Raw genomic sequence first — 23,720 nt, forward strand, 5'->3', positions numbered from 1 at the left:
CTCCTGAAAGTATCTGAAATAGTAGACTTATGTCTCTGGGGAATACTCAAGCATGACCATAGCTATGTTGGACAAGAAAGGCAACAACAGTCAATTAGCAAAGCATTTGAAACTGGATGGGGGTTTCTACATAATTCTGATCCTGAACACATGGGGTGATTTTGAGTTCCCTCATCCAATCCCTGGACCTCAGTTTTTTGTATGTTATGTTGTTAGGTAGAATTCCACATTTTTTTCAGGCAATGCCATAGCAAATTGATTTTATAGGCACGATGTTCTTCAGACCCCTTTGCCTTTTTCCAGTCTTTGAAGGCCTGTGTGGATCTCTGCAGGCCTATATATGGTGGTGGGGAGTGGAGGGGACACAAAACAAATTGGCTTCAACCCCAGGAAAACCAGATTTGTTCAAGCATCAATAATGTTCTTCAGAGTTTCCAGCATCCAGTCCTCCTCCCCATCCCCCAACACACAGTACTCATAGAAAGGCAGCAGCCACCTGGATTTTATCTTCAGGAATGTCACTAACCACCAACTAATGAATTTGTCGTGATTCTATTAATTCTATTCATCTCTCTGGGTGCTGCTTTTCTGACCCATAAGCTCTAAAGTATCTCAAAGGCCCTTCCTAGTTTTGTGATCAAAGGTATAGTCTAGCTGATAGAGCCACCTCTGTCTTAAATTTCTGGTACTGTAAAGACTCCCTAGAGAAAATTTCAAGAGTGTCCAGAATTGGGTGGCTTCCCCAGCATCTGGAGGGACTTGGGTCTGACCTTCCTTGGTAAAAATGCAAGCATCCTTTTAGGGACTGTGACTGCTACGTGGGTTTTGCTTTCCTTTCTGTATGTTAATATGCCCTAAAGTCTTCTCGATCAAAGATTCCTAGTTTATCAGGTGATCCCTGAAACAGGGGAATTAGAAAAGCAGGTAATAGATGAATAGAAGTATATGTCCAGGACATAGGAAATCATGATGACACAGCAGAAAGAATAGAAACACTGGGACCAGGAAACATCTCAATTGCATCCAGTCACCTGGGGGGAACTTACTAAACTGGATATCCCAAAGATACCCAGAACTTTTGAGCCAGGTTCGTGGCAGGAGTGGGAACAATCTGCATTTTAAAAAACTTTGCAAAATAAGTCTGTTCACAGTGATATTTGAGAGTTGTCAGACTCTGAAATTCAGGAGTCAGAGAATTGAAATACTGGGAGACAGGAAAAAGTTACCTAAGGGGTTAAATAAATGGAGTGCTAAAAATGATGCAAGCAAAATGTGGAAGGGGGTATCCCCAGGTTCTAAGTGTTTGGGGCAATTTTTAATCACTAGCCAGGGCCCCTGCTTTCTTCTCTTGGACCTTTCCCTCTACTCAGCCAGTGTTCCTGGCTGGCTTGGAAAACAACCAGTGGCCAATTAGAGTGGTAGCTGTGTCTCCCTTCACAGTAAGTTCAATGTTCCTTTCAAAGTCTCTTCCCCTGTGAGTTTGTGAAAATCCTGGCAAAGGAAAAAAATCAGCACAGCTGCCTGGTAACTTCAGTAGGACAAGAAGAGTCCCTAATTAAACTCTTATGTCTTTGGTTTAAAACTCCATTTAATGAAATAATTTACCATCTAAAGACAGCTGTTGATTACAGGAAAGTATACCTTGAATCTTTGTAAGTAGTAACCCCCTTCAAATCTTCATCAAACTTCTCAAAAGAAATACAACATATGCCTTCTTAAGGAAAAATGAAAATCTTTCAACAGTTGACCCCTTCCTCTTTACAACTCTGTTAAATCAGAGATGCTGGCTGAATTCCAGATGTAGACTATTATTCTTGCTTCCATTATTTCCAACCTGAGTTCAGGGCCCGCCAAGTGATTTGGCATGGATCTAAAGGTCACATCCTCTATATTGTTAAGAAGTGAGTTGTAGCAAGCAGATGAGTTGGGCAAGCAGCACCTGTAGGGGCTTCTGTTAGTCTGATTGGCAGTGCACACTTTGGGGTACATTGCTTTTTGGGGTTTTCCTATTTTGGGTCCTGTTTCTACCCAGTCCCCAATTAGAGATAGGAAGACCACTTATGAGTCTTCTCCTATCTCTTCTCTTTCTTGGCCCCCTCAGGAGACTCCTCTTCTCAGGGCTTCCTCCTTACAGTTGCCTAATAGAGAGTGGTGTAAGGAAGAGAAGATGGTGGTAACCAGAGAGTTGTTTAGGAAAGGGCAGTTGGTTAACCCATCCCATTTGAGTCTTGACCCAGCTGGTTCCTGTACAACTCTTTAGACTCAGTAAATAATACCGCTGTCTTTGAAGCTGGGTTTCATAAACGCAGAGGTACAATTCAGGTAGGACTCCTCATTGCGTGTTTGTCAGTATGCTGTTCGTTTGACTAAGCTAACAGGAGGGGTAAAGCAAAGCCTAGAGTACTTTTGTTTGAAAGATGCGGCAGCTTTTACTAGTTGCTTCTGAGAGTCATTTTGAGAGTTTGGTCCAACTACTTAACTACCTTACTCTCATCACCTACCAAATCAACTTCTTTGTACAAAAGATAATGTGAGATGCATGGCTGAATCAACACTCGCATTCTTGGTGTGTTTTGAAGTGAGGGGCCTTATGCTAGTGTAACACGTGACCTCATGAAGTCTAGGGGTACTCTTTTGCTATGGGGGAGCCCACAGACTTTACTTGAGAATTGAGACTGGATTTGCCAAGCATAACAAGTCATATTTGTGTGAAAATTCAAGTTGTCATGTTGTTTTGATCTATAATGGAAGTGGTTTAACCGAAGCTGAAGACCCGAACTCTCCTGCTGCCTCTGTTGGCATCATTTTAGGTGGTCTGAAGAACATCCAGCTCCCGCTATTCTAACGAAATGGTGGAGCATGTTGAGAATAACATTTAAGGTGCTTAGTTTTGTGTTTTCTTCTCTTGAAAAAGAGTTAATTTTTGCATTAAAATAGATCAAGCTAGAAGTAATAGTTTCTATAAGCTTCATAATATAATTATGAGGACAAATTACCCATAGAATAGAGTGTGGGATGCAATGTGCTAACAATTACTTTTCCTCAGCCCCTTGAGGCAAATCCTATTTTTCATCATGTTATGGGAGGAGAAACTGAGGTTTAGGAAGTTTGAGTAATTTGAGACCGTATGGCTAATGACCTAGCAACGTTAAGACTAAAACGTAGATTTGTCTAATTTATATCCTTAATCTTTGATTTATGCACAGTTCCTTTTTAAGAGTCTCTGGAGAAAGCAGTGTAGAATGTAAGTTTCATATGGCATTAACATATAGATACCAGCTGGTTATATGTAAAGCTTCTTCATTTTTTTTTTTATTTATTCATTTTACAGACAGAGATCACAAGTAGGCAGAGAGGCAGGCAGAGAGAGAGAGGAGGAAGCAGGCTCCCTGCTGAGCAGAGAGCCTGACATGGGGCTTGATCCCAGGACCCTGGGACCATGACCCGAGCCGAAGGCAGAGGCTTTAACCCACTGAGCCACCCAGGCGCACCTCTTCATTTTAAAAGATAGTGGAAAATTTTATATATGTGTGTGTGTGTGTGTGTGTGTGTGTGTGTGTGTGTGTGTGTGTGTGTATAGGATAGAGAGCACATGCTACAACATAACTAGCTCTCCTTCCAAGAAATCATCCTACTGAAGTGACAAATATTTGTCTGATTGTTTCTAGATGAGTCCTGATACACTGATGTATGCCATAATTCTACACTACAATCCATTGCCTGCCAAAAACTCTAATATCATGAGAACTAATCTGTTGTGCTGGTGAAATGTTCTTATCTCAGGTAAGGTGTCTCATAGCTGCTCCTCCTTGCCCTGATTCCTCACTTCACCTCACTCAACTGGCTTACTATTAATATAACTTTACTATTAATATATTATAATATAACAGCAAAACCATCCAACCCAACTGGATTCCATTTACTTCCACTGTGTCCTCTCAGCAGAGACTGAAGTTCATCATATGACTGAAGAGTAGTAGATGGAGGCGTGAGTAAATTAGGGGCTACCCTTCACTGCCAGTAGCTATATGGGTGAGAGAGATCTCAATACAGAGTTTTGGACTGCTGAGAGGAATTATACTAGCTTCAGACTCAGAGATATTATTTGTGTTCAAGTGAATGTCCACCTTGAGAGCCACACTTCTCTAAGGCTCTTTATTGATTTATGTGTAACCATACTAACTTTAAACACAGAACTATTCTTTGACATGCCCTTATTTATTCATTTCAATAGGTAAATTGCATGAAGCTCCCTTGTCAGTTCCAGATACAAAGTAATCTGTGAACCAGTGCTCTTTAAAAAATCTAGTTTCCAGGTGGATAGCCAGTCAGATGCTACTTTAGCCTTCATGTCACCAAGGCTCAAAATAGATACTCTTCAGTTCAGAGTTGATGCTTTTAGATGTTCTGGTGTCATTAACAATGTGGTGAGTTATTTTTCTTGCTTCTCTGTGGTTATCTAGCATTAATATCCTAATTGTCTGAGTCCAATCTAAGTTTCAGCTATAAATTATTCTCTAGATATATTATATGTCATTTGAAGGCTATTTAAGGATCAGCTGAGTATCAGATTCTTTAAACAAAACTTGCTCGCAGGGCACCTGGTTGGCTCAGTCAGCCTTTAGCTCAGGTCATGATCCTGGGTTCCTGGGTTGAAGCCCTGTGTCAGGCTCTCTGCTGTGTGGGGAGTCTGCTTATCCATCTCCCTCTGCTCTTGCCTTGGCCTATTCTCATTCTCTCTCTCTAAAATAAATAAATGAATAAATAATCTTTAAACAAGACTTGCTCTTTCAATAGATCAAGCAATGTATGAGTACAGCTATTGGAGCATTTGAATGCCAATGGCACTCAACAACTTCAGGTATAAACTACTATGTCAAAATAGAGGCAAATTTAGTAAAAATGTAAAAAGTTGTTAGCGGTAGCGGTAGCGGTAGACCTTTGAGGCTATATAGAACAAATAAGATTTTTCTCAGGTATTAGAACAGGCAGGGGAAGAATAAAGCTGTAATTTGTGACCACAATTAACATTAACCATCTATATCTATGTCAAGGAACTAAGCATTTTACATGATAATTTTAATATAATATGTAGGTCTTTTTAAACTACATAATCCGTAGTTATTAATAATAACTAAGACAACTGGAAAATGTGGTTTTCAATCAATGCCCATGTCTCTTAAGCCATATTCTTTCCTAATTAAAGAATCGAGGAGAGTTCTCAACCTTAGCTGCATGACATATCACCTAGGAAGCTCTTAAAAATGTTATTACCCCAGACACTAACCCCAAAAACTAAATCATGAACTTTAGAGTGTAGAACCCAGATGTTAATAATAATAATTCTGAAACTTCCCAGGTGATCCCAACATGCATCTAAGGTTGAGAAATTCTGGTCTAGAATAAATACAATTAACAAGTAGTTTCAGGAAAGGCTAAATTGATAGATACTTTTTTCAACTGAATCATACCTCATTCACTAATACTAAGCTTTGGAATAACAATCAAAGCTAGTTAGTATAACTTTGCAATACATAAATCTGTCATATTACAGGTGATATCTGCTATTTTGCTCCAATTTAATCTTACTACAAGCTTGTTAAAGGTTATTAGAAGCTTTGTTTCTTTAGTGTTCCAAGTTTAGCCTTCAGTATCACTTCAGCAAAGTTTGCACCTGTTTTCTAGATGAGAAAAGATGATTAACCCAGTAAAGGATTACAATTAGCTATAAGAGGGTCAAAGCAATGAATATGAGGAGTAGAATCTCAGATCAGCTTTCCTATATTGGAAAGCTCTCTTCCTACCACAACTTATTCAGGGTAAGACTCTAAATATCTAGTTTGAACTCCATTTTCTGAGTACTGAGCCCCATAATTAACTGATTGTCTTATGTTGGCCATAGAATACGTTTAGAGTTTTAGTTTAGCTCAGAGGAACTTCAGGCTTAAAGTAACATGTAGAATATTCTTTCCTTTTGGGATAAATTTAGCACTGTGTTCATGGAAGTATCAGAATGACCTTTTTTTTTCTCTTAGGAAAGGAAGAAAGAAGAAACTGCTTTTCACATTGATTTAGGAATAGTGCTTGCTTTAGGAATTTGTAACTGTTGTGAGACTTGAACTTGTAGAAAGTCCCTCACTAAAACTGGCCTGAAGCCACTGGGAGAAAGGTGAACCAAAAATTGTATGATGGTGGGGAGGAAAAATTTCCCTTTATTTTTCAAGATTCTTCTGGCTGGTTTAAGAATCAAATTAACACGAGACAGATTAACAGGAGAAAATCAAATTTAAGTACATACATATGGAGAATCCACACAAACACCAGAGTCCAAAAACAGGCAAAATGTCATCCTGAACTAAGGAGAGGTGGTAGGGGCCTGGGACTTCAAATGGAAGGAAAACAATTCACAGGAAAATGAAAAAGAGTAAATGTTTGATAAACAAATGTTTTCTGGGCCATTCAGAAGAAACGGAACATAGACTGAACTTTGATCAAACAGACCTTACTAGGTTCCTCCCTGTCTACCATACCTAGTTCATTTTATGCTATAGCTCTCAATGGCGATAACTCTTTTCCTGGGGCAGGTCCTCTATCTAAATTGTTTTAGGCATTTAGACAGAAGGTTAAAGTTTCTTCCTGGTTTCTTGAGACCTTGATTATTTTCAGCTTGAAATAATCTGCATGCACATCTTGGGACAATTGATTCTGAAGCACTGTAGTTGCAATTGGCTTTTGGAGTTGGAACTGTAATTATTGCTGCTTTCTTTATAACATTATGGTACAGAAGACTGAAGAAATCTGCTTTCACAGAAATCTGTGAGCATTTTTTCACTACCCGAAAAAAATGATGCACATAGTCAGTAGCTGTTCTGTTTCAATGTTTGAAGTTTTATTTATTTTTTTAAGGTTGTTATGTTTATTTATTTGACAGAGAGAGAGAGATCACAAGTAGGCAGAGAGGCAGGTGGGGGTGGGGGGGGTGTGTGGGAAGCAGGTTCCCTGCTGAGCAGAGAGCCTGATGTGGGGCTTGATCCCAGGACTCTGAGATCATGACCTGAGCCAAAGGCAGGGGCCTAACCCACTGGGCCCCCCAGGTGCCCCTTGTTTCAATGTTTGAATAAGACTTCTTAAAGCTCTAAGAGAAGCCATAACAGATCACAACAGTTCTGAGCTACAAGGCAATCCATCTGAAATTGGACCATAGCTTCAACAACTCATATTTTGGCTAGAATGATAACTTTTGTCTCCTGGTGTCCCATCCCCTCCCCTTGCCCCTCAGTCAGCTCTTAGAGTCAATTTGTTTTCAGTGGAAGCCCCTGAGTCTTAGTTCTCTCCCCACCCGTCTTCAAGTCTTAGTTCCTTTAGCTGCCTCCTAGAACTTTATGATGTGTAAGGCGAAGACAAATTGTTGTGCGTGTACCTAAAGATAGAGGTTTTGTATACAAGACATGGTCTTTGAATTCCTTAGACTGGAAGAGATGTGATCTTTGATTCTAAAATCTCGCTTTCGGATGGGATTCATTGTTTCTCCTTTGGACTGTTTTCCTGGAGTCCTTTGTATTGCAACTGGGACCTGTGTTTCTCCGGATTCCACATGTTTGCCCAGTAGATTGTTAGCTACTAGAAATAGGATGGCAAGTGAGTGGGGGAAGTAGGAGTAGGGAAATAAGAAGTGATAGAAGACAACATCAGAATCATCTGAAGAGCTGTTTCTGAATACCATCTTTATCGGCCACCAACACCCAAAGCTATCTCCAAAAAACAATTAAATAGAGCAGTTGGGCCAAGGGCAAGAGAAACAATGCTGAAGTTTTCTCACATTTAGGGGTGCATTTTATATTTTAGTTGTAGGGTAATCTTCATTGCTTTAAAAAAAAATCCTAGTTTTGAGGAGGGAAAATTAAGCTCTGTAACATGTAAGTACTTACTTTAGCTAACTATCCTTATCTTTAGGCATTATTATTGGGAGAGAAGAAAATAGGTTTTCCTAACTATGGCTTTTTTTGGAGAATAGCATAAATCTGGCACTGATTATAGCCTTGGTTTATGCTCTCCTGGGGAAAGGAGATAAGCACAGTATCCCCCTTTCTATAGCACAGCCAAGAACTCACATAGGAATTCTTAAAGAGACAGGATAGCTGGACCTAAGTTTCTTAAATAATCTTATCAAGAAAATGAGGGAAAAACAAGTTCATTTGTTTCTGCTGAACAGAGAAAGGCCACTCTTAGATGAATTTTAGAGAACTGTTTACTACTTAAGTTGCTTTGACCATTTCTAGTTTTGATGATTTTTCACAGTACAACGGTGAGCTCATTTTAATGTAAAACCACTACTTTTTAGGCAAGTTCATCTCCAGATTCAGTTCCTAATATAGTGGTAGGTCACATGCAAAACTAGCTTAGTGCATGGAAATATCAGCTGGGGAATGTGTTATGGAATGAGAACCAAAACCAAATCAACAATTAGAACCAAACTGGTAAGTTCAACTCTCCAATTCTGGCCTAGTATTAAAAATTGATTAAAATGCTTTTAATTGGGGATGACTCTCATACATTAGCAAGCATTGGAAAAGTCATTCAGAATTCTGTTAAAACTGAGATGGGCAGGCTCCATCACCAGAGCTCGATTTAGGACAACTGAGATGAGGCCTGAGAATCTGCATTCCTAACAAATTGCCAGGTGACAGTCACGTGGCTGCTCTGTGGACCACACTTGGAGACCCCTGGCTTAGAGAACTACAATTTTGGGGGCCTGGTATCTTTATTATTTTAATTTCAGTATACTTAATTTTTATTATTATTATTTTTAATGTTATGAGGGCCTGGTCTTAATAAGCTCATTGGTCACGCCTCGTGAAGAATGAATTTGCTAAGATGCTCTAATTATGGTTGTTGCTGTATGGAGATGACTGCAACATCACCTACCTTCCCATTCATCTTTTAAGGAAACATTTAATTCTTTTCCCTTTCATGGTAGCTCAGAGCTTTCCTAGTCACTGGTAGGAGAGTGGGATATGGTTGTAGTTTCCTATCTCCTTATTTTCATGTACAGGCTTTGGACTTGTGCTTCCATTCTCTCTGTCCTGATACCTTCTGCTTTTCTCAATACTGAGGCTCTTTGGCTCTTTTTCTGTTGAAGGGAGCTAGCATGCCCACATAGGTCTCTATTATCTTGTAACCTTTTGTTGATGTCTTCCAGAAAATAACTTCTCTCCCTTGAAATTCTGACACCCTACATTCTCTAAGGTGTCTTGAAGTTAATGGGGAAGATGTTTCACTAGTGACTCCTTCTAAGTGCAATTTCAGGCATTCTACTATTTACATTCCTAGTTTAGCTGTATCCTAAAAACTGTTCCTGGCAACTCTATCTCAACATTCCAGTGGTGGACCTTTTATTTACTTCAGACATCATAAAACTTGAGCTAACACTTAACAACTATTGATGAAAACTAAATGGTGTAAGTAGATAGCATCGCTTATCCCCTTGTAACCCATATCAGGTGAAGGACACTGCCTTGCTAATTGTATAGATATCATCATTTTCCTACGGAAGGGACCATTACCCAATTAGTCCTTGTTCTAGCAGCAAGATTATAAGCCACAGGATATGGAATATGATTGATTTAAGCCATTTGTGGTAATCAAATTCTTATTTTCCAGTAATTTGACTAGGGAAGGACATGTGGCTAATTCTCACTAGTGACATAAGGGATTCTTGGGTCTCCTGGGGATAATTTTCTTCCCTCAGAGAGAGGGTACAAATACTGCTTTTCTCTCTATCCTTTTTATTTCTATCTTGGATATTGCTCTATGAAGATCTATTGCTTGGTAACATTGCAGCCCTCTTGTGACCATGAGGGAAAGGTGAGGTCATTTCAGAGACGCTTACTCAAAGCCCTGATATTACTAAGCCACTGAATCATCTGTGGAACTAACTTTGGACTTCTATTTATTTAAGAAAACAACTTTTACTTAAGTCACTCTTAGTTTTTTTCTTTTTTTTAAATAGTTGAGTTTGAATCAATTATGAAAGTGTATTTGGTCTTTGTTAATAATAAAAGCACTGGACACTTATTTTCCCGATTTGTTTTGGAGTGTGGCCTTTGCTTCCCCAAAGGAGTAAAACTTGGCCTTTTGTTTCCATAGGGAAGCAGAGGAACAGCTCTTGGTGCAAACTCATCAAGAATAGCGAGAACAGTCTGGTTTTCTTAAGCGCTAATTAGTCTCACCTGGTTCACAGCCATGAGCAAAATTGCCTAACTGATTTTTTTTTTTTAATCACTAAGTGCTATGACAATTACCACAATATTATGACAGCACTAATACAATATAGCCTAGCTGAAATACAAAGCACTCTCCAGAGAGAAAAGTAGAGAAGCTTTTCGTTGAGCTGGTTCTGAGCTTCCTGTCCCACCTAACAGATGGGGGTGGGAAGGTAGAGAGGTAAGAGGAAGGCTCAGCACGCTCTCTGTTCTATACCATCAATCTACTGCTGTGGTGCTGAGACACCTGTTAGCTCTGGAGATGCCCCTTCACGGATGCTGTTCCTCTAACAGCCCATGACTCTGTGACAGTGTCTTGGCTTACTTCACAAGATGAAGGGTGAATACTCCCTAGCCAGGGACCATTCTCCCAGTTAGGTGGAATTTTGACTCCGATTAGGCCCTTTTTTTAAAAAAAAATGTTTTAAAGATATTTTTTATTTATTTGACGGGGGTGGGGGGGGGAAGCAAGCTCCCCACTGAGCAGAGAGCCCGATGCGGGGCTCAATCCCAGGACCCTGGGATCATGACCTGAGCCAAAGGCAGAGGCTCTAACCCACTGAGCCACACAGGTGCCCCTGATTAGGTCCTTTAATCCTCTTCCCCTTCCACTTCGTCATGGAGCTGAAAATTTTTCTCATTGGTCCTTCTCTTAGATTTAGATTTTATGTGCAGAAGTTACTGTGTGTGTTGGGGGGAAGGGGGGCTCTTAATAATGTCTGCTTTTTCTCTTCAGAAGGGGAATAATAATTTATTCAGATCAGAACTTTGTAGCCATGCCAATGGACTAAATTCCTTTGGATTATTCGCTTGTACCTGATCTACAAGGAGGAAAAAAAAAAAGCCTGTAATGTAAGCTACAAGGATGTTATAGGTCTCTTAGAAGATGTAGTATATGGCTAGGTAAAAACAGTATGATCTTCCTCATGGTATGAAAACAATTAGGGACAATACCAGGGTGGTGAGCTATACTGGGTTCTTTCATCACTGATTCTTAGGCCCCAGAGCTAATCACCTTTGGGCAGATAACCGAGATTCCCATACCAGTCTGATAAACATAATTAATTTGTAATTTTCTTAAAGTAGAGATTTATAGGTTCTACCCTGGAGCCACTAAATCAGAATCCTAGCATGCTTGGGAACTACTGCTCCTGAGGAATTATTTTTAGGATTTACCTTCCTTTTTCTGTGATTCTAAAGTTTAGAGGAATCCTGTGGAATGCATGTAATGCATTCTAATGTTACCCCTTTTTATGGGACTCTCAGTCCAGATGATAATTAGGTAGGTATGGAATATTTTCCCTCAGTCTCATGGCTGTACTTCTTTTTCTCAAAAGGCTCTTCGGAGACAGAGAGGGATGCAGTGGGCAAAGTTAAAATGTGGGAAGGAAAGGCACATTTAGGGAAAGGTGAATAGGTAAAAGGTTATTTTACATTGTTGGGGAGGAAAAAATATTTTGTATCCTTCAAGATCTTTTAGCTTTCTCAGAATTAAATCAATGTGAGACAGATTAACAAGGGGAAAATTTTTTAATTACATGTTCACAGAGACCCAATAATAAAATTGAGATCAAGGAAATGACCAAGGCAGGCAGCTTTCATACTTTTTAGACAAAGAAACAATAAATCTGTGAGGAATTGACAGGACAAAGAAAATTTATGTTTGGGAGCTATAGTTAGTAAGGAATTCTAAACAGAATTTGGGCCAGGGTAATAAATTAATAAAAGCAACAAGGTTTGTTTATACAATTTTCTTGGCCCTGAATTCCCTATCTCTGGTGATAAGGATGTCTCTTTACCTCTTGGCACAGAGATGGTACCTTTCCTATGGGAAAATGATTTTTCTGCATTTTGGAGGAAAAAAATGAGGTCAGAGCAGTGTGGCACTTGCTGTTTCTTAAGTAAATCTAATTTAAAATAATATGTCAAAGTGGCACATTTCGGAATAACCTGCCCTTGGCCCCCACAACATACAGTCGTGAGAGGTAATCCGAGAGGAAATATTCCAGTTTATCAGGCTCTAAAGAGCTGTTGATGCGAGGCTGAGGTTTTGGCAGCAGAAGTAGTGTTGGTGGAAGTTTGATAGTCTGCAGTCATATAGGAAGCTGACTCAGTAGCGGTGGGCATTAGTTGGTGAGCAAAACCAGTGCTGTCCATCACCATAGTCCAGCCCACCCGGATGGGGATGGGAACTGTGATGGTTGAAAGCAAGAAACATATGGAAGAAGTGCTAAGGGAAAGACAACCGGCTGACTATAGGGAGCCAGGGAGAGAGAGACCAAGAAAATGACAAAATTCTTAAAGCTTGTGCTTTAGGGACTATAGAGAGATTGGGAAAGGTATTTTATTTGGGAGGGAGAAAAGCTTGGTTTTGAACATTATTGAAGAGATGGTAGCAGGGTGCCTGGGTGGCTCAGTTTGTTAAGTGGTTGGATCTTGATTTCAGTTCAGGTCATGATTCCAGGGTCCTGGGTTTGAGCCCTGCCTTGTGCTCCATGCTCAGTGGGGAGTCTGCTTGGGGATTCACTCTCTGCCTCGCCACCTGCCCCTCCCCCCACCTCTCTCTTTAAAATAAATAAATAAAATAAATCTTTAAAAAAAGAAAGAGAGAGATAGTAGCAATCCCACAGGTGAGCAAGCCATGTATGTGACTGACACTGTGTGGAAGGAGGATATACCAGAAGGGCAAGTTTTGTTCCACATTCCCTGGGCTAAGTATGTTGCTGGCCACACACATACATTTGACTTTAGAATGTGGGCATTTCAGTTGTCTATTAGCTAGCTAAAAATCTGAGATAAGAGGAAAAACCCCTGAATATCTTAGTATATGATATAAACTAACATCATTTACTAGTTCTGCTGAGTGCCAGATACTGTTCCAGGGACTGAGGATCACAGACAAGGTCTTTGCTATCATTATGTTTGTATCTTTTTGGAGAGTGGGGAGAAGGTACAGGAAACAGGAAAATAACAAGTGCACATCCATATTAACTATGCAGAGTTAAAACAGGGGATCTATCAAGTGACAGGATGAGTAATCTGGAGAGTGTGGGGCAGGCAATGAAAGAGAGGACAAAGCTATTAAAGCTATTAAGTGTTGATATTCACTTGACATGTTGCAGCCCTGGGGATAGTTAGGCTTATACAATAGTACTGGTGTCAGCAAACTACAGCGAGCCAAGTTAAACCTGACATTTGTTTGTGGCCATAAAGTTTAATTGGGCCACAGTCAAATGCATTTGTTAACATGTTGTCTGTGGTTGTTTTTTTACAAAAACTATAGGGTTGAGCAGATAAGAAAGAGATTATATGGTCTGTAAGCTAAAATATTGACTCTCTGGTCCTTCACACAACAAGTTGGCTGACCCCTGATTTAAGAATAAAATGTATCTGGGATGCCTGGGTGGTTCCTCGGTTAAGCGTCAGATTCTTTTTAAATAAATTCCTTTTTTTGAAAGATTTTATGTATTTATTTATTTGTCAGAGAGAGAGTATGAGCACGAGGGGTAGGGGAGAGGGAAAGGGAGAAGCAGGCTTCCCACTGAGGAAGAAGCCCAATGTGGGACTCAATCCAGGGACCCTAGGATCATGACCGAGCCGAAGGCAGACGCTCAACTGCCTGAGCCACACAGGTATCCTGGTCATGATCTAAGGGATGAGAGGTCGAGCCTCAAATTAGGCTCTGTACCCAGCGGGCAGTTGCTTGTGGATTCTCTCTCTCTATCTCTCTGCCCCTCCCCTGCTCACAAATGCATGCACTCTCTTTCTCTCTCTCAAATAAATAAATAAATCTTAAAAAAAAAGAATAAAATGTGTCATGGTGTGGAATATACTAAGCGTCTGAATGACATACCAAAGTGGAAGTTATTTTTATTCTTCAGTGAGTTACCAAGACATATTTATTCCTGCTGTACACTCAGCCCATGACAGTCATTGAATGCCTACATGCAGTTGCTTCCTACTGATTAGAATCACGTATCACACCTGTTTATTGAATAAGCATCGGCAACCACAGGGCTTTGCCTGGACTGCTTGTTGGATATAGTTAGCCTCTCACTGTGATGGAGTATTTGATAGAGATGATGCAGGATCTATCATAAATATCAGAGCCCTCTCACAGCCAGCTTCAGGTTCTCATTTACGGAGCATGAGTTTGCCAGCTTTTGTGCCCAGAAATGCCGTCAGAGATGGTTAAGACCATTTCCTTGCATATATTATTGCTTGCTGTTTGGCTCTTGTGAAATATTTTTAAGTGTTTTTCTTGTCTAATTTGTGTCCTCTGCAAAATGTTTGTCAAATATTGATTCTCTCCCACAATGGGGCTTGAATGCAGCTGATGGTCGTTTTGTTTCACAACTTTGATTCATGCAGCTCTGGCTGCTGCCAAAGCCCTTCTCTGTGTACCCAGTTCATCCCGTGACCTCAGCTCTGTGCTGGGAACAGGGTTTGTTTAATGGCTGCAGCTGGGGGACCACACATCCTCTTCCTGACTTTATAAGTTGGGCTGTGAGAGAGCTTTTCATCTATGGTCTCAATGCCTTCCCTCGTTCTAACTGAGGTAATGCAACAGTCCTGCTGTAGAAGATATAATTATGTTCTTTGTTTGGTACAGAAGCAAACAAGGTAAAATGAATTTGTCCAAGTTCATGTAGGGAGTCCTCAGTTATCCCCAAACCCTAGCATATAGTGCTACTTTTTTTTTTCTATCAAATATGTAGATGAGACTGGCCCTTTTTTGTGATCACAATGGTCTGGCTGCTTGTCCCCTAATTCCTCCACCCCCCATCCCGTTCCAAGTCTTGTTAATGTCTTTCCTATTGGTATGCACCAACTTCTCCAGCAGCTTTCTGGATCTTTTCTCCTGATGTGGCCCCACTTCTGTTATTTCTAATAATTCCAGGGCTTTTCGTATGAAACTGTTTCTGCAGGGGTCCTAGATGCATTCAAAAGGGCACAGGTGTCCTCTTGCCCTCATGCCACAAATTGGAGCCCTCAGAATCCTATCTTTACTGCCAGTCTTCAGCATGAGCAGACTCACCTCAAAACGTAACATTAATTTATCTGGCCTACTTTCTGTCATTGTTCTTTCCTGTCTTTTTTTTTTCCCCCCTATTCTTGGCCTTCATTTGTATTCTCTGAAAACATATATGTTTCATGAATTTGATGTGTTTTCCCTTACTACTTTTCTTCTTCTGAGTGATTCCATGATTACCCTTTTCATGACCTATATTCCTTCAGACAGTCCAGAACATTCCCTATCTCTACATTCCTACATTGGATGTTCTATCTCAACTACAGAGAGTAAAATAGAAAGTTTGCCCAGATTCATCTTCAGAATCCCCTTCATTACAACAGAATATTCCACTTTTCCGTGTGTTATAGTCATTCCTGAATTCTAAGGAAAGAGAGGAATGGGAAATCTTTGCTCAGTGAGTTTTGTTAATACTACACTTTGGAAGTTCATGCTGAAAGAGAACCAATCCCAGCATGGAATGATCGTGTCTGCTGGATGGATCCTGGAAGTTGGGCAAAATATAAGGAAATATTCATTATGTATTTTCCAATTGATATGATCTCTCAGTTGAGAGATGAGTACCATGAGAGGAATATAAAATTGAGCCTCGTGTTCGTTTTTTAATATTTTATGTTTTATTTTCTTTCTTTCTTTCTTTCTTTCTTTCTTTCTTTCTTTCTTTCTTTCTTTCTTTTCTTCCTTTCCCCAGCCCCTCAATTCTTTTTCTATACTGCTTGTCCTAGTAATCTTTGTGAAATTTGACTCTGAATCTGTCATTGCCTTGAAATAGTCATTCTCTGGCAGGATTCAGTACAAGCATCACATCCTCTATTACTTCTTTGATGATCACCTTCTCTGCCAGAAGAATTGACCATCTTTTCCTTTCTACTAAAGCAATGTGAATATAAGACATATTACCAGCCTCTTCACTCATCTTGAGGGCATTTTGCATTATTTAATGGCAAATTTGGAACCGAGTCCTGGACCTCAGATATAGACATAGAAATAAATTTTCAGACTCCAAGTAAATATTTGAAATAACAAAATCCTGCTTAACCAACCCCCATGATAAACCTCAGTGGTATGTGGGATATAGACAGATATATATATTTTTAAAGATTTTATTTATTTATTTGACAGAGAGAGATCACGAGTAGGCAGAGAGGCAGGCAGAGAGAGAGAAAGGGAAGCAGGCTCCCTGCTGAGCAGAGAACCCGATGCAGGGCTCGATCCCAGGACCCTGGGATCATGACCTGAGCCGAAGGCAGAGGCTTAACCCACTGAGCCACCCAGGTGCCCCTAGACAGATATATTAAAAGCCAAACCTACTGGTTTATTATTTTTAATCTAGCTAAATATCTTGAATGGGAACTTAAGTGTTACATGCTTAAATTATAACATAAAATATTGTGATACCTAAATGACATGTTTGATCCATTTGAGCCTCTGATTCTCCTATTCATAACTAGCCCAATAACAAAACAAATATTGTTAACTTTATTCTTTGACACTGTATAGCTGTGGTGCTCTGCTTGGAACCTTATCTTAAACAAGGAGCACATGGGAAACCTTATTTTCTGTGCTGACAACATTTGATCTATCACACTCTTAGATAAAGTAGTAGCCTGAAGTAAATATTGCTTTTTAAATGTTGGAAAAGGTGTGTGCTTTCCCCATTAGAAAAGACAAATAAAAATAAACAGAAGAAAAAGAAATTATGTGTGAGTTATTCTCCCTCTCCCTCCCCCAAAGCAGGGTCTTATCTTTTGGGTACATTTTCATCTAATATCTTTCCACATATTGTGTTTCTATGACATATTTTACTCATTTTTTAAAAATATATAGGATGCTGAACAGACATTTCTGCAAAGAAGACATCCAGATGGCCAACAGACACATGAAAAAGTGCTCCACATCACTCGGCATCAGGGAAATACAAATCAAAACCACAATGAGATATCACCTCACACCAGTCAGAATGGCTAAAATGAACAAGTCAGGAAATGACAGATGCTGGCGAGGATGCGGAGAATGGGGAACCCTCCTACACTGTTGGTGGGAATGCAAGCTGGTGCAACCACTCTGGAAAACAGCATGGAGGTTCCTCAAAATGTTGAAAATAGAACTACCCTATGACCCAGCAATTGCACTACTGGGTATTTACCCTAAAGATACAAAGGTAGTGATCCGAAGGGGCACGTGCACCCGAATGTTTATAGCAGCAATGTCTACAATAGCCAAACTATGGAAAGAACCTAGATGTCCATCAACAGACGAATGGATAAAGAAGATGTGGTATATATACACAATGGAATACTATGCAGCCATCAAAAGAAATGAAATCTTGCCATTTGCGACGACGTGGATGGAACTAGAGGGTATCATGCTTAGCGAAATAAGTCAATCGGAGAAAGACAACTATCATATGATCTCCCTGATATGAGGGAGAGGAGATGCAACATGTGGGGTTAAGGGGGTAGGAGAAGAGTAAATGAAACAAGATGGAATTGGGAGGGAGACAAACCATAAGTGACTCTTAATCTCACAAAACAAACTGAGGGTTGATGGGGGGAAGGAGGTTGGGAGCGGGGTGGGATTATGGACACTGGGGAGGGTATGTGCTATGGTGAGTGCTGTGAAGTGTGTAAACCTGGTGATTCACAGACCTGTACCCCTGGGGATAAAAATATATTATATGTTTATAAAAAATAAAATTAAAAAAAATAAAAATAAAAATAAAAAATATATATATAGGATGCATTTTAGCTCTAATTTTTCAACTCACTTTCAAAGACTGTTGAAACTAGGAGGAACCAAGAAGGTGATCCCATTCTGAATATCTCATTTTACTTATTGAGAAACCGAAACTACATGAACGTTACATACCTAATAAAGTGGAGAGCCAGAGCTTGGATTTTGATGTCTCTAGATAAAACTAAATTCTGCTCTGAAATTGAAACACATTTATAAAACTCAATTATTGTTTATATTATTCATTTTGGGTTAGTTTAGCTTTAGTGATGGCATGACATGATTAAAGAAATAACTTTACATAAATAGAAGTCTAATATTTTGTCTCCAGTGTGCATTAGGTTTTATTAGATTTAGTCATGTCATGCATTCGTAAAATCTGGCCAAATATCTAGAGTAATATAAAAACAGAATGAATCCTGCTTGGGAAGAAAGTTCGTGTTATCTATCATTTCAGCAAATTGCTTAGTTTAGCGTACTGGGTGGAAAGGCAAAAAGATTCTTCAATTTTGATGCTACACATTTCAAAACAACATTCAAAGGGCTTTTGAGGGCAGGAAATCCATCCTCTCAGAATAACATCAATATTAGTCAATATCATTAATTGTATTCCTTTGTTTTTAGAGTACTGACAGTAGTCACCCATCATCTTTAGGTCAAGGAGTGACAAGGAATAATGCAGGATCCTGGAAAAGGCATAGACAAAGTATACCTAAGGGCTCAAAGTTCCTGATGTTTTTCTGTAAATTAGAAACCTAAATCTCCAGAGTAGAGTTTCCACTTACACCTACTGCAATGTAAGCCTTTTATTTCCACTCAAAAACTTTAAAAGTAATGGCTACAATTTACTTGCCATGTTCTTTATCTTGATTCTTCCCTTCCCCATCATTTATGCTTAGGTGTGTATATATAGAAGCTTCTTCCTTTCTCATCACCCATCTGCCTCTTGCTGAGCTCAAACTAGGTAACAACCACCTATCTGTGATCAAATGTTATACTCCAAACCACGCATCATGACAACAGCGAACACATCAGGCAGGAGGAGGGAAAGGTGGCTAATTTTAAAGAATGGAAGCTGTGATTTGGATACAAATAGGTTAGTAATAATCCCTGAAGTACCTGCCAATTTAGAACAGGGAGGGGGGGAGCCAAATAAGGAGAATGGTTATTATATAGTTCTTCATAAGGACTAGAATATCATTCCTTTTATGACATCAAGGCAAGGAGGTTGTCCAGTGCATGTGAGCATGCTCCAGGGAGAGATGACCTCTGATATTTTTGGCAACCAAACCTGTAGTTGAAATTTTCCATGGTTTCTGGCTTTGGGCTGCCTGTAATCCTTTCCCATTGGACCTAACAAGGAGGAGACACTCATTTTCTATGACAACACTTCCATCCTCTGCCTGGACCTCCCAGGCCCCCACCCCCACCCAAGCCTCTCTCTGCTAAAATAAGCATATTTTTACTTCAAACTTTTCTGACATGGCAGGTCTTTCAGGCTTTCTAAACCTTTTTGGTTTAGATGTTTGGAAAGGTTATATGTTATATGATGTTTGGAAAGGTTCTTTCTAGAACCTTTCTAGTATGGTAAACTACCTTCAGTGGGGATGATACAGAGGTGTGTTCTGACAGAGATTAGACTGGTACTGACATGTTACCTTGTCCTGATTGATACTTGGCTATGAATTCACTGCAATATTCACTTTCTTTTTGGTAGACTTCTCTGGTAGACTTCTTTTGGGTTTACTGCCTACTATACTATCTCCTATTGCATATGTTATTTCCAAAATCTATTATGTTGACTTAGAATTATACAGAAGTGAATTGTCTTACCTAGATTTCTGTTAATTTCCATTTAGATTTTATCAATCATCCCATTTTATTAAAGATATCTTTGTATCAAAAAATGAACATGAAATGCTCCCAGAGGACAAGAGAGAATACTTGGCTCTTGACTAGTTTCTTATGGCCATTTGGGGAGAGGATGTTGATTTCTTCTGGTTTTTCACAAGTGTGTCCAAAGTAGGATATTTCACTAAGGGCCATGATCTATGAAGCTTTTAGGATTTCCCAGTCTATTTCTCAGATGTTTGACTACAGTCTTACACTTTTTAAAAACGTGTTTTACTGTGAATATTTTTACATATATGCAAAAGCAAAAAGAACAGTATAATAAATTCAATATACCCTTCTTTGACAATTCATTTGCATTCAACTGTTATTAATACCTGACCAATCTTGTTTACTCTGTACTTCTACTTACTCTACCTGCATTGTTTTTGAGTCAAGTTCAGAAATCATATTTTATTTCTAAGCATTTTATTAAATATTTTAAATGATAAGATCTCTTCATCCTAACAAATTCTCCATGTCATTGTCATAACTATGGCATTATCAATACTTCCTTAGTATCATCAGATATTCAAGCAGTGTTCATATTTCCAGAACCATCCTTTATATCTTTTACATATTTTTTCTTTGCATTTTTCTTCATTCATTCATTCATTCCTTACTTTCTCCCTCCACCCCCTTCCTTTCTTTCTCTCCCAACCCCCATTTTGTTTCTTTGAATCAGTATATGTATGGCAACTGGTTTGTATGTTTCTTGTCTCTTAAGTCTTTCTTCATCTCTGTCATTTTGTGTGTGTGCGTGTGTGTGTGTGTGTGTGTGTGTGTGTGTGTGTGTGTGTGTGTTTTCTGGTATGTTGTTTTTAAAGGGACCATATGTATATTTTTTGGTCTTGTAGTTTTTCCCACAATATGAGTTTTCTGACTGCATCCACATGGTATCACTTAATATGTTTTGTGTTTCTCTGGGATTTTCTACAATCATTAGTGAGATATATAGATTCATTTAGATTCATGTTGCTATTTATTTGTTTACTTTCACAAGACTACTTCATAGGTGGTGCTAGGCTGTGTTTAGGAGGTATATGATGTTTGGTTGCCTCTCTTTCTGGGACATTAGAAGCCCTTGAAAATCATTGCATAAACCGATTAATCCATTAGAGGTTGTATGATGTTCATATGTTAATTATATCATTCATTTCCATTTACTAGCTGGAACTTACATAAAAAGAAACATTCTCCTTCAACTATTGTGTTGCCATGTTGTACAGATTTCATAAGAAAAGTAGGGTAGATAGTCACTTCCCTTTATATGTCAGTCATAAAATAATGAAACAGTTCTCTAGTATCTCCCAAAAGTGACCAGTGGAGTGTGTGTGTTGTGTTTAGTATCTTTATGCCCTCATGGACTTAAATGTATTGAATGTGATTCTATCTATGACACATATTCTGTTTATTGGTCTTTATATTGTCCTTTCTTTGGCCCGTACCCATTTTGTTTGGATTCTTACTCTTTTTCAAAGACTGCTCATCTCTGATGATGTCATTACTTTCTGATCTCCCAGGGTCATGTTTATATACAGAATATTGAAGAAGTTGTAAACAGAGACCATTGTTTCTAATGGGTCAAGAGATCAGAGTATCTTCCTTGAAGGAAAAAGAAGAGGCACCTTCAGAGCCAAATGAATATAGATTTTGCTCTCTAAAGCAAAGAAAAGTTTTAATTAACCAAGAAAGAGAACTATGGTTTAATACTTGGTTTCATACTCAAAGATGAAACTTGGGGTTGCTCTTGTGGACTTTTCTTGGATCGTGGAATAAGTCTACTGCTAAGAAATAATAACAATATTGTAAAATCCCAGCCAACCAAACTAACAGTTTGAGATTAGACATTTGTTTAATGTGTTGTTGACCCTGTGTTCCATGTCCATAATAGTGCCCAAATTATGTAATCAGAGAGACTAGTATACATTCAAATTATGATAAAAATATCACACATTTGTATAATATTTTGAACTTCCTTCAGTGCTTTAACATACATTATCTCCATTTGATTGCAGTCTTTATGACAGATGTTTAAAGGGAAGAATTCACTCAAGGATTATGCTAGTAGATAATTTCTGGGGAAATCTAAGTGAATGTTGCTTCTCTATGGTTTAAAGGATGACAAAATACATGAAATAGTAGACAGAAGTCTTCTGACTTCATTCTAGTAGTTTTGGTATTGTATGGGGGAAAAAGGAAGTTAGTTAGGGTTATAAAAATATAGTAGCAAATTTCTCTCTCAATATATATTATTTTTATAATATTCATACTTATGAGCTCAGTTGGATACAACAAGGATTTTTGTGCCATGATGGATGTCAACATGGTGACTTCACTTACTGCTTTCACAAGTTTGAATGTTTTCCCCCCTTATGTTTCATTTATCTCACTTTAAAAAATTTTTTTTTCTGTTTTTTTCCCCCAAATTCAGTAAGAAGTCACAGTACTGAATATCTCCAACTATTTCAGTGACATGTCTGGAAAATGCAGTAACATCTTTCTGAAATCTCTTTGCCCAGAGCTACACTTCTAGGCTTGAAAAAACTCTAAAGAGCCATTTATACTTAGCTCCACCTTTATTATGGCACTAATCCCTGCCTTATTTTTCCATTATGGTTACTATAGTTGCATTCTTTGTCTCTACCACAAGATTTATGATTTCCTCTCCTAGTTCAACAGATACTTATGGAATGAGAGACAGATTATATTTGAGGCATAGCCTTAGATGGTGTGCTGAGTGTTGAAAGGATGATTGTGACTCAGCCCCCACTCACAAGGAGTTCCAGTTTAGTGGCATTAGGGGAAGGGGAAAGATGCATAAAGACAGTCACATCACAACGCAGTAAGTGCAGTGGTGAAGATCTGTGAAGTGTAACATGGGAGTAGAGAAGGAGAATGCCTGACCCAGCCAGAAAGAGGCAAGCAGGAGCCAAAGTTACTGTCCTTCTACTCCAGGTGCTTAGCACAGTACCCATGAGTGTAAAACAAGGCCTCACTGTTTATCTCAACTACGGTTATGTTGAGATTTGTTACTGTTCTGTGAGAGAGGTGATTACCGTGTTCTAACCAATTCATTTTCATCAACATGACTTCTTTTACAGAATATAATTCTTAAAAAAATATTTGTTGGACACCTTTTTCCAAAAAGGAACACAACAATGTAGAGGATCTAGAAGCAGCTTCTGCTAGGATTTGAAAGCAATTTGAAAGCATCTTTCACCATCTCAGTAGCCATGGTTGATGCAGCTAATTTCACTAAATGGGTTGTATTTCTCTTCCTTCCTTCCCATAGTACCAGATGCCATTACCATAACCATCAAAGATTTTTTTGAACAAGTGGAGTGTTACCTATTTCTGAAAAATTGCCAGAAATGATTCTGAATTCCAGATCATGGGCCAGTTGCTAGAATCTCCATGGCTTAGCATTACCAAGCTGGACAAGGTAGGGTCAGCTGTCCTTCTAATTATTCTGTTATTCTCACTAAATAGGTGATTTGGAAAACTCTGCTTTCAAAACCTTTTCAAAAGGAATTGCTGATCAAAGAATTTTCCATTAAATAGATGAGAGTATTGACCTTAACTGAAAGATCAAATATTGACATGCCACCTCTAAGCATCTAGATCTTAATGGCCTCTGCCTACAAAGCCCTTTGATATAGCTTTCATCTTCAAATGTACATAAATTGTGAGGTTTGGAATCTGCTAAGGTGTCCTAATTATAATTAGTTATTTTTATGGCTACCTTTAGCAACATTTTTTACATCAGATTATCTTATTTGAATGTTTGTAATTTCAGCAAC

The 23,720-nt window shown here is 38.9% G+C and overlaps 1 long non-coding RNA gene across 8 annotated transcripts in view; it reads left to right on the top strand.

Moving 5' to 3' along the window:
• LOC125081050 (uncharacterized) overlaps positions 1-23,720 on the top strand; it is a 237,693-nt gene that overhangs the window by 196,492 nt on the left and 17,481 nt on the right. For 2 of the 8 annotated variants that reach the window (XR_007121572.1, XR_007121564.1), the window contains 2 exons: positions 3,669-3,783; positions 23,213-23,662. This is a non-coding gene — a long non-coding RNA (uncharacterized LOC125081050). Of the gene's footprint in view, positions 1-3,668; positions 3,784-4,234; positions 5,909-6,035; positions 6,074-23,212; positions 23,663-23,720 lie in introns of those variants that run through there. The other 6 variants (XR_007121569.1, XR_007121566.1, XR_007121565.1 and 3 more) reach the window with 4 other exon arrangements.

Source organism: Lutra lutra, chromosome 11 (genome assembly GCF_902655055.1).
Source record: "Lutra lutra chromosome 11, mLutLut1.2, whole genome shotgun sequence".
NCBI lineage: Eukaryota > Metazoa > Chordata > Mammalia > Carnivora > Mustelidae > Lutra > Lutra lutra.